This window comes from Mustelus asterias, unplaced genomic scaffold (assembly GCF_964213995.1).
Source record: "Mustelus asterias unplaced genomic scaffold, sMusAst1.hap1.1 HAP1_SCAFFOLD_857, whole genome shotgun sequence".
NCBI lineage: Eukaryota > Metazoa > Chordata > Chondrichthyes > Carcharhiniformes > Triakidae > Mustelus > Mustelus asterias.
The window spans coordinates 5,001-16,945 of record NW_027590803.1 but is presented as its reverse complement, the minus strand read 5'-3'; positions in this window follow the sequence as shown (position 1 = coordinate 16,945).

Genomic DNA, 11,945 nt, shown 5'->3' with positions numbered 1-11,945 from the left:
GGACTCTGGGATTGAGAACAAGCCTTTCCCCAGGCTCAGGAATTTGAATTTCAGCTCCCTCTCCCTCCTGAGTGCTTCACAGTGAGAGGGAGAGAGACTGGGAATGCTGCAATCAGGATCCCATAGGGAGTCCCACACTGCAGGAGGACACCCCCCCCCCCCCCCAGAGCCTCTGTCTCTATCCCCCTACCCCCCTCCACTGAGCACCCAACACTCCCCACCCCTTCTCTGTTCACCCTGTTTCTCTCTCTCTACCCCACCCTCCTTCCCCTCCATCTTTTTATGTTTAAAGCATGGGGCTCTGTCATAGTGTGAGGAATATGGGGCAGGGGGACGGAGCATGAGTGCACAGCAAGATCCCACACACACACAGCTTGAACACGGCCAGATACAAAGTGATTTTGAAGTGAGGATTGGGGTAAAGTGAGTGGGAAATGAGGGAACCACACGTCTCCCTCTCTTTCCCCTCCATCTCTCCCCCACCGCAAATGAAAATAATAAGTCACTCCAGCATTGGTGCTGTTTGTACAGGGAACCTTCCACTTCGAGCAGAGTCACACCCTTCTCCCATTCCCTCTGTCTCTCGCTGTTTCTCTCTTTCTCTGCCTCTATCTCTGAACCTGTCCAGCCCCCTCTGTGTTTCTTTTGCTTTCCCCCCAGATCTATATATATATATCCAATACCCCATCTTTGCCCCGGTCTCTCTTACTCTGGATAATCTGTCCTGATCTCTGCTCTGTTTCTCCGTCTGGGGATGAATGGGGATTAAAATGCTCTCTCTGATAAGTTTCTGTCTGACCGTTTCAAATAATGACGTGTTGTGAGCCACGTTTGCTATTTCTCAGTGATTTCCATGGGGAAATGGGGAGGGAAGCTCCTGCAAAGCCACATCTCTCTCTCACTGCAATGTGGCAGCAGCCACATTCCAATATCTTTATATTGGGAAAAAATCTATTCAAACACAACAGCACAGATTCAGCCTCAGTCACACAGCCGCTGGTTACAAATCCCACCTTCTGGGAGGGTGTGAGTGAGGGTCTTTTCCCCAGAGACTGGGGAGCTGGGCTGTGAGTGCAGAGCAGAGGACCCACCCCTAACCCACCCCCCCCTCCAGTGTGTCTCCTCTCCCTGCACCTCTGCCTTTGATCTCCCTCTGTTACCCTCCCTTTCTCTCTCTCTCCTTCCCTGATAACTCACAATCAAAGGAGAAAGATGGGAGAGAGAGAGAGATAGCAGGAAAACCCACAATCACATCCCCAATCCGATGGAATAAAGCGGCTGCTGCAGGTTTTATTCGGCTGCTTTTCTCTCTCTCTCTCTCTGTCTGTCTCTCCTTCCCCCACTCCCTGTCTTTCTCTGTCTCTGTCTGTCTTTCCCTCCCTCCCTGTCTCTCTCTTTCTCTCTCTCTGTCTTTCCCTCCCTGAAATTAAATCCAAAAAATTCACATTGGTGTTTTCCATCACATTTTATTGAAAGATGAAATATAGACAGGAATGTCTGGGGAGAGAGAGAGGGGAGGGGTGCTGGGATTGGTAAGAACGCTGGAGAGACAGAGACAGGGAAATTATGAACGCCCCCCCATCCAAATAGAAATTCCTGGGAAAAGAGGGAGGAGAATCTGGAGTCACACAGCACAGAAACAGGCCCTTCGGCCCACCAGGTCTATGCTGGCCATCAAATTCCAATCTATACTCCCCCCATTCCCCAGCACTCGCTGCACAGCCTACGATGCCTCGGCGATTGAAGTGCTTTAATTTACCCGACCCCGTTTACACTTCTTCCTTTGAACCCACTTTGCGGTCCGTGAGCGAGATTTTGTTTAATAAAGTGTGGTCACTGTTGCAGTGCGAGCAAAGGCCACAGGCCCAGTGTGTGCACAGCAAGATCCCACAACAACAGCAGCAGCAGCAACAATGTGAACCTGAATCAAATGGGACACAGTCCTCCCCAACACACCCCCAACACTCTCGCCTGCTGTGAGCCCCCTTCCCCACTCACTACCCTGTGTGTCTCATCCCAAATTCCCAGAAAGGGTTGAACTCCCTCTTAAAACGAAGCCAAACCCTTTTTAAAACACAATCTCTGTGGTGCTCTGGAAGATCCCAGAAGGTGCAGTTCGCTGTGTTGAGTGTGTTTTAATTTGGGAAATGTTTATACAGAGGGAGAGTGAGGCAGAGAGGGGCTGAGGCTGTGAAATCCACCCCCCCCCCTTCGCCCCGGGACCCTCAGAATTGAATCATAATGTGTAGGGCCACACGGGGGCACAGTGGTTGGCGCTGCTGCCTCACAGCTCCAGGGACCCGGGTTCAATTCCCAGCTCGGGTCACTGTGATCCTGTGTCTCTTCCCCCACCCCCTCACTGCACCCCCACAAACCTCACCTCTTGCTGTCTTTTCCTGTTTTCCTCCTCACTCTCCCCCTCTCTCTCTCCCACTCCCTCCATCTTTCTCTCTCACTCCCTGTCTGCCTTTCTCTCTCTCTCCGTCCATCTTTCTCTCTCTCTCTCCCTCCATCTTTCTCTGTCTTTCTCTCTCTCTCCCTCACACTGTTTCTCTCTCTCTTTCTCCCTGCCTGTCTCTCTCTCTCTGTCTTTCCCCCTCTTTCTCTTTCTGTCTCTCTCTTTCTCTCTCAGAGACTGGGAATGCTGCAATCAGGATCCCACAGGGAGTCCCACACTGCAGGAGGACACCACCCACCCCCAGAGCCTCTGTCTCTATCCCCCTACCCCCCTCCACTCAGCCCCCGACACTCCCCACCCCTTCTCTGTTCCTCTCTCTACCCCACCCTCCTTCCCCTCCATCTTTTTATGTTTAAAATGTGGGGCACTGTCACGGTGCGGGGAATATGGGGAGGGGAGGAGGGGAGACAGAGAGCATGAGGGCACAGCAAGATCCCACACACAGTCTGAGCAGGGCCAGATACAAAGTGATTTTTAAATGAGGATTGGGGTAAAGTGAGTGGGAAATGAGGGAACCACACGTCTCCCTCTCTCTCCCTCCACACGAGAGACCCCCAGATCCTGTGTCTCTTCCCCCACCCCCTCACTGCACTCCCCCACAACCCTGACCTCTTGCTGCCCTTTCCTGCTTTCCCTCACTCTCCCGTCTCTGTCTCTCTCTCTCCCTTTCTCTCTCTCTCTCTTTCTCTCCCTCTCTGTCTTTCTCTCTCCCTTTCTTTCTCTCTGTCTCTCTCTAATATTGTTATGAAGTTGCATCTAGGGTAAAACATCTGGTGTTTGACAAATGTAAATATTGAAAAGAAATGCTGAGAAAACCAAAACGAACCATCCAGCGTTGTGTCTTTAGAAAGCCTGTGTCTTTGTGCTGGGGATTTTAAACTGCAGAAAGCAGGGCTGCAGAAGACAACTTTACAACATTTGTGTCCAAAGCAGCAGCCAGTGTCCCAGCAGAGCAAAACAGGCTTTGAATTGGGTCAATGATTTTAAAACAAGCTCTCAAACACACACAACCAATTGCATTCAAATTGGAGCGTTGGTGACAGCCTCAAGCCACTCAAATTGCAGGAATACTGTGAGGAAATTCTGGGTATTTAAACCCGGGACAGGGGGAAATAACGGGGAGGGAGCGACCTTGCTGCCTCTTTAGATTGAAGGAGGGAGAGTCTGATACTGAATCCTGCAGTAATATATACAGCTTCATCACATCACCATCTAAATAGAAGCAGAAACCAACTCAGAAAGTATTCCAGACCCAAGCAGCAGAAGAAAGTTCACACTTCCAACAGACGCCTGGTATTATATTATTTGAGAGTGACTCTATTCTGTAATGATTTATTTCATTATTCCTGAGTGAGTCTTGTCATTGGAACAGCATTCTACTGGGGAGTTTATTCAGTTTGTTCATTGTTTTAATAAGGTTGTCACCCAGTCTAAATTAAAGACCTGTTAGTTGTTCCTGATACAGAGAGTGTCAGATCCTGCTTTAATTTACCAATTCCTCCGACAGCACAAAGCTGTGCGGGTTCGGTGGATTGGCCGTGTTAAATTGACCCTAGTGTCAGGGGGATTAGCAGGTTAAAAGTGTGGGGTCATGGGAATAGGGCCTGGTTGGGATTGTGGTCGGTACAGACTAGATGGGCCGAATGACCTCCTTCTGCACATCTGTCTAAAACCAGTAGCTTCCTCCTGTCTCACACACACTTAAGATTACGAGGCAAGGTGTATCTCTTTGGGGGGGTTACAAAATAGCGCAGAGGGAAACATCACCTCAGCGTGGTAACAATATTTATAATCCCACAATCACACCCCCACCCTCCCTTAGTCAATGAACATAGAACATAGAACATTACAGCGCAGAACAGGCCCTTCGGCCCACGATGTTGCACCGACCAGTTAAAAAAAAACTGTGACCCTCCAACCTAAACCAATTTCTTTTCGTCCATGAACCTATCTACGGATCTCTTAAACGCCCCCAAACTAGGCGCATTTACTACTGATGCTGGCAGGGCATTCCAATCCCTCACCACCCTCTGGGTAAAGAACCTACCCCTGACATCGGTTCTATAACTACCCCCCCTCAATTTAAAGCCATGCCCCCTCGTGCTGGATTTCTCCATCAGAGGAAAATGAATGAATGATTCAAATGACAATGAAGGTAATTCTGCACAGCAAGATCCCACTGCCAGTCCCACGATGGAGGAGGGCAGCCCCAGACTCTGTGTCTCTTTCCCCCTGCCCCTCCTGAGACCCTCTCACACCCCTCCCCCCCACACCCTCTCTGTTTAGCTCTCCCTCCATTTCTCTGTCTCTCTCTCTGCCTCCTCCGCCTCCCCAACATCTTTCCTGTTTAAAGTTCTGCTCACGGTCACAGTGCGAGGAATAGGGAGCCAGACCCACCTGTGTGCACAGCAAGATCCCACACACACAACCTGGTGAGGGCCAGATTAAATAAATGTTGTGGGTGAGGACTGCAGGAGAGTGTGTGGGAAATGGGATCCACTCCTCTCTCTCTCTCTCTCTCTCTTCCCAAATTAAATTGACAACAATTCACATTGGTGTTTTCTTAAACATTTTATTGAAAGATGAAATATGGACAGGAATGTCTGGGGAGAGAGAGAGGGGAGGGGTGCTGGGATTGGTAAGAACGCTGGAGAGACAGAGACAGGGAAATTCTATACCCACCCCCCATCCAAATAGAAATTCCTGGGAAAAGAGAGAGAGAAAAGAATCTGGAGTCACACAGCACAGAAACAGGCCCTTCGGCCCACCAGCTCCATGCTGGCCATCAAATCCCAATCTATCCTCCTCCCATTCCCCAGCACTTGCTCCAGAGCCTACGATGCCTCGGCGATTAAAGTGCTTGAATTTACCCGACCCCTTTTCAAGCTTTTTCCTTGAACCCACTTTGCGGTCCCTGGGCCAGATTTTGTTTGAAAATAAAAAGTGCGGTCGCTGTTGCAGTGCAGCCAAAGGCCACAGGCCCAGTGTGTGCACAGCAAGATCCCACAGCAGCAGCAGCAATGTGAACCTGAATCAGATGGGACACAGTCCTCCCCCCACCCCCCACTCTCTCGCCTGCTGTGAGCCCCCTTCCCCACTCACTACCCTGTGTGTGTGTGTGTGTGTGTGTGTGTCTGCATCATCCCAAATCTCCAGAAAGGCCGGAACTCCCTCTTAAAAGTAACCCTTTTTAAAACTAAAATCACTGTGGTGCACAGCAAGATCCCACAAAGTGCAGTCAGCTGTGTTGAGCGTTTTTTAAATTTGGGAATTGTTTATACAGAGTGAGGGAGCCAGAGAGGGGCTGAGACAGTGAAATCCCTCTCTCAGGACCCTCAGAATTAAACTGGAGACCCTGTCCCTCACTGAAACCCCCCCTCCCTCTAACAGCCTGGGTCTCTCCCCCTGCATCTAACCCACAACTCCAGCTGTTTCCATCCCTCCCTCTTCCTCTCTCTCCCTGCCTCTCTGTCTCCACCTGTTTCTGCTCGAGAAGAGACAGGGAGAGAGAGAACAGGGAGAGAGAGAGACGGGGAGAGACAGAGATAAAGCGAGAGAGACAGATATTTGATAATTAATTGTGTATGGTCGCATTATTGAGTGTGGTTTAATTTGGTGATTTTTTATACAGAGAGGCAGAGAGAGAGGTGAAGACAGTGACATTCTCTCCCTGACACCCTCGCAAGTTCAAAGACACAAAAGCTGCAGACACTCTCACACACAAACTGGGTTTGGTAAGTTTCCCAATCTCTGCAGCTTCCCATGTGGCCCAGGGTTTGAATTGAAATTTAAAAGCAGCTTGGAGAGACTGCAGGATTTTTGAGTTGAGTTTCTCCCCCCCTCACCCTGTAAATATAAAATAGAAATTCCTGGATTACAATATTCCCTTGGACAGAGCAGAGGGAATGTGTGAGTGGTGTGTGTGTGTGTCTGAGACCTAGGCTGGATTTGGGAATATCTGCCTGCTGAAGAGGGTCAGTGAAACCATCCTGGCTGAATATCTCATCGCTAAAGGGTCACAGAGAGAGATATCTGATCAATAAATGTGTTACTGAACCCACTCTGGATGCTCCCTCTATCTCTGTCTTTCTCACTAACTTCATTGCAGTGTTAATGTAAGCCTTGTGACACTAATAAATAAACTTTAAATCTTTCAACTTTAAAAACTCTCTCTTTCTGTCTCTCTCAGTAACTGCAGCGTTAATGTGAGCCTTACTTGTGACAGGAATAAACAAAATTTAAACATCCTCTCTGTCTCTTTATCTCTCTGTCTCTTTCTGTCTCTTTATCTATGTCTCTGTCTCTGTGTGTCTCTGCCTCTCTCTGTCTCTCTCAGTAACTTCATTGCAGTGTTAATGTAAGCCTTACTTGTGACACTAATATATAAACTTTAAAACTTTCAACTTTAAAAACTCTGTCTGTGTGTCTCTGTCTCAATTCAGACACTAGTTCAGTGCCAGGTTGAGAGGGGGTCAGTATTGAGCAGAATGGGAGGCAGTTTGATACAAAGTTTGCAGAAACTGCAGCGAGTGTTTGTAAACATGTTGGGGTTTGTGGAAAGGTCAGTGTGTAACAAGCTGAGGGAAGGTGTTTCCACTTCACATGTGGCTACTTTTTGGCAATGGGAGTTACCTTTGCATCTACAGGGAGCTCTGAAGCCTCATGGCTTTCTGCCTGCCTCTGTTTGAACAGTTTAATATGTTTCAGCACTGAGACCTCTGGCCCTTGTTGGGAATATCAGTCTCCCAGAATACCAGTATACCTGACTGCCCACCTCCCCCCCGCCCGCCACCCCCAGCCCCCAACCCTGTGTGTGTGTTGTCCCAAGTCTGGAGACTTCCCCACAGTCCCCTGAAAGGTTTAAACTGCCTCTGAGAAAACACCCTTTTTAAAACAAAATCCCCAGCAAGATCCCACAAGGTGCAGTCAGCTGTGTTGAGTGTTTTGTAATTTGGGAAAAGTTTATACAGAGAGAGAGTGAGGCAGAGAGGGGCTGAGACAGTGAAATCAAACCCCCCGGGACAGCCAGAATGAAAATCACACAGCACAAAATCCCAGGATTGCCCCTTTCCAGGTTTTACTGAGAGATTGTCCAACTAAATATTAATTCCTGGGAAAAAGAGGGAGAGAGAGAGAATAAAGAGAGGCAGATAGCGGAAGGAAATGGAGAGAAAAGCAGAGAGAAATAGACAGAATGGGGGAAAAGCTGTGGAGAGGATGAAATGAAAATCTGAACATCTGTAAACTGAATTGTAAAGGCCTCTGTGAATTTTATTCAACAATTAGGTTCATTGCTCTGTCTCCGACCCCTGTTATTTTAGATTTAAAACAAACTTATAGACAGTTTCATACATAATTTACTCTGCCACCCACCAAAGGGTTAACGTGTTTGTGACTAATTGCAAAGCCGGGATATTTTAACCCCAGGGTTTTAAACTCCAGCCCCCCCACACACCCCACAATCGAACCAGAACTGGTTCATCCGAGGAAGCGAGATTAAATTTAAACCTGGATCAGGGTAATAAAGAGACGACAACTCACTTGCAGCCTATAGAACAGGCCTCAGTCCATCCATCCTCCTCTGGAGAAAAGCCCCTTGTCCAAGGATCCCGAGTCATGTTGCAGTCTTCAAAATTCAAATTCCTGGGGAGAAGAGAAAATAATTAATTAAAGTACAAGAAAATGTTTAAATTAAATAGCACAAGAGCCCAGGATTCCCCCTTCTAAGATTTCACTGAGAGATTGTCTAACTAAATATGAATTCCTTGGGAAGAGATAGAATATAATTAATTTAAATACAAGAAAATGTTTAAATTTAATCCACAAGAGCCCAGGATTCCCCTTTCTCAGTTACACAATCTCTCAGTAAAATCTAAATATTAATTCTTGGGTAAAAGAGAGAGAAATATATTAAAATACCAGAAAATGTTTAAATTAAATCGCACAAGAGCCCAGGATTCCCCTTTCTCAGATTTTACTGAGAGATTGTCCAACAAAATATTATTTCCTGGGAAAAAGAGGGAGAGAGAGGGAATAAAAAAGAGAGACAGATAGAGGAAGGAAAGGAATGGAGAGAGAGAAAGCAGAGAGGAAATAGACAGAATGGGGGAAAAGCTGCAGAGAGGACTAAATGAAATTCTGAACTTCTGAAAACTGAATTGTAAAGGCCTCTGTGAATTTTATTCAACAATTAGGAGCAGCGGTCTGTCACCCGTCCCTGTTACCTTGGATTTAAAACAAATTGAGACAGTTTCATATCACAGACATTTAATTTACTCTTTGCCACCCACCTAAGGGTTAACGTGTTTGTAACTAATTGCAAAGCCGGGATATTTTAACCCCAGGGTTTCAAACTCCAGCCCCCCCACACCCCACAATCGAACCAGAACTGGTTCATCCGAGGAAGCGAGATTAAAATTAAACCTGGATCAGGGTAATAAAGAGACGACAACTCACATGCGGCCTATAGAACAGGCCTCAGTCCATCCATCCTCCTCTGGAGAAAAGCCCCTTGTCCAAGGATTCCGAGTCATGTTGCAGTCTTCAAAATTCAAATTCCTGGGGAGAAGAGAAAATAATTAATTAAAGTACAAGAAAATGTTTAAATTAAATAGCACAAGAGCCCAGGATTCCCCCTTCTAAGATTTCACTGAGAGATTGTCTAACTAAATATGAATTCCTTGGGGAAGAGATAGAATATAATTAATTTAAATACAAGAAAATGTTTAAATTTAATCCACAAGAGCCCAGGATTCCCCTTTCTCAGTTACACAATCTCTCAGTAAAATCTAAACATTAATTCTTGGGTAAAAGAGAGAGAAATATATTAAAATACCAGAAAATGTTTAAATTAAATCGCACAAGAGCCCAGGATTCCCCTTTCTCAGATTTTACTGAGAGATTGTCCAACAAAATATTATTTCCTGGGAAAAAGAGGGAGAGAGAGGGAATAAAAAAGAGAGACAGATAGAGGAAGGACAGGGAGAGAAAGAGAGAGAGAAATAGACAGAATGGGGGAAAAGCTGCAGAGAGGACACAATGAAAGTCTGAACATCTGAAAACTGAATTATAAAGGCCTCTATGAATTTTATTCAACAATTAGGAACAGCGCTCTGTCTCCCATCCCTGTTATCTTGGATTTAAAACGAACTTTTAGACAGTTTCATATTACAGATATTTAATTCACTCTTTGCCACCCAGCAAAGGGTTAACCTGTTTGTGACTAATTGCAAAGCCGGGATATTTTAACCCCAGGGTTTTAAACTCCAGCCCACCCCACAATCGAACCAGAACTGGTTCGTCCGAGGAAGCGAGATTAAAATTAAACCTGGATCAGGATAATAAAGAGACAACAACTCACATGCGGCCTATAGAACAGGCCTCAGTCCATCCATCCTCCTCTGGAGAAAAGCCCCTTGTCCAAGGATTCCGAGTCATGTTGCAGTCTTCAAAATTCAAATCCCTGGGGAACAGAGAAAATAATTAATTAAAATACAAGAATTCTTTAAATTAAATAGCACAAGAGGCCAGGATTCCCCCTTCTCAGTTACACAATCTCTCAGTAAAATCTAAATATTAATTCTTGGGGAAAGAGAGAGAAAATAATTAAAATACAAGAAAATATTTAAATTAAATAGCACAGCAAAAACCCAGGATCTCCTCTCAGTTACACAATCTCTCAGTAACACCCAAACACAACAAGTCAGTTGTAAAGCAGAGACTAAAGAGTTAGGGTGGCACGGTAGCACAGTGGTTAGCACTGCTGCTTCACAGCTCCAGGGACCTGGGTTCGATTCCCGGCTTGGGTCACTGTCTGTGTGGAGTTTGCACATTCTCCTCGTGTCTGCATGGGTTTCCTCCGGGTGCTCCGGTTTCCTCCCACAGTCCAAAGATGTGCGGGTTAGGTTGATTGGCCATGCTAAACATTGCCCTTAGTGTCCTGAGATGCCTAGGTTAGAGGGACTAGTGGGTAAATATGTAGGGATATGGGGGTAGGGCCTGGGTGAGATTGTGGTCGGTGCAGACTCGATGGGCCGAATGGCCTCTTTCTGTACTGTAGGGTTTCTATGATTCTATGAGACAGTTCCCTCCCTGTGTGTTTCTCTCTCTCTCTCTATTCCACTCTCATTCAGATCTCGCTCCCTCTGATATGAAACATTAAATCTGGATCAGGTTAATAAACAGACACAACTCACTCAGGGTGAAGCCTGAGCAACAGGCCTCAGTCAGCCCTCCCTCTGGAAGAAGCTCCTCTCCTTCATCCTGGTCACAAACATTCCCGTCCTTTGGATCCTCGACACATCCCCAGTTTTCAAAATTCCTCAGGAGAAAAAGAGATAAAAATTGGTTAAAAAGAGAGAGAAAAAGAGACACGGCCATTTTAACAATAAGACACACAACATATCACAGCGAGGAGTCCAGCATTTCCATTCAAGTCCATTCAGCATCATGTCCACACAAGCAAAGCACAGGTCAAAAAGCAGATTGACACACACACTGACACACACACACACTGAATCAGAGTGGGAATGTTTTCAGTGCAGGGGGATTATTGGTGTGGGGACTGAAGGCTCTCAGATTCACATTTATCCTGAGTGTGCTGGATGCAAACCCCACCCTGAGTCTCTGACATGTTTACAATGTCTGTCTCTCTATTGAGATGCTAATTCACCCCCCCTCCCCCTCTCACCCCAGAGGAGTTTGTGGCAATGTCAGACTGACTCTTGATATGTTAATGCAGGGAGGCAATGGATTCTGCAAGTTCCTGTCTTTAGTTTCTTTAGTTTAATTTCAAACTTTATTTCTTTTCCCCTGTAGGTCGTGTTCGTCCATTTCAAAAACCCCCTGACCCCCCCACAGCAGCCCGGAAAATCCTTGCAGCCGCTCCCCACAACCCAGCGAGTGGAGGGGGAATGGGGATGTGTGAGTGAGTGTATTGGGGGGATTGTGTCAGTGTGTGTCTGTCTATCCCCCCCTCTCTGCTCACACTTCCTGCCCAGCCTGCTGAAGACAGGGAAAGAATGGGAGTTGAACAAAGCCTCCTCTCTGCCTCCATTTTCAAAGGATTTGCCCCTTTCTCACACCAGTTTTGTCCATTGAGCTGTCCCTATCAATTGGAAAAAAGTTTTATTTATCTCGCTGTGTGATATGAAGTCACTAATTACGAAATACAGGCAAAAACATCCCATTATGAGACAGGGAGCTTCAATGGGATTTTAAACTGAAATCCTCGGATGTCAATTCCTTAGGTTAAAAGTTTCTAATTCATTAATATGGATTAAATTAAAACCGGCCAGTATATTCTCACCAGCTGCTTTCTGTTAACTCTCCCCCTTATCACCGGTGGTTCGCACTGCTGCCTCACAGTGCCAGGGACCCGGGTTCGATTCCCGGCTTGGGTCACTGTCTGTGCGGAGTCTGCACGTTCTCCCCGTGTCTGCGTGGGTTTCCTCCGGGTGCTCCGGTTTCCTCCCACAGTCTGAAAGAC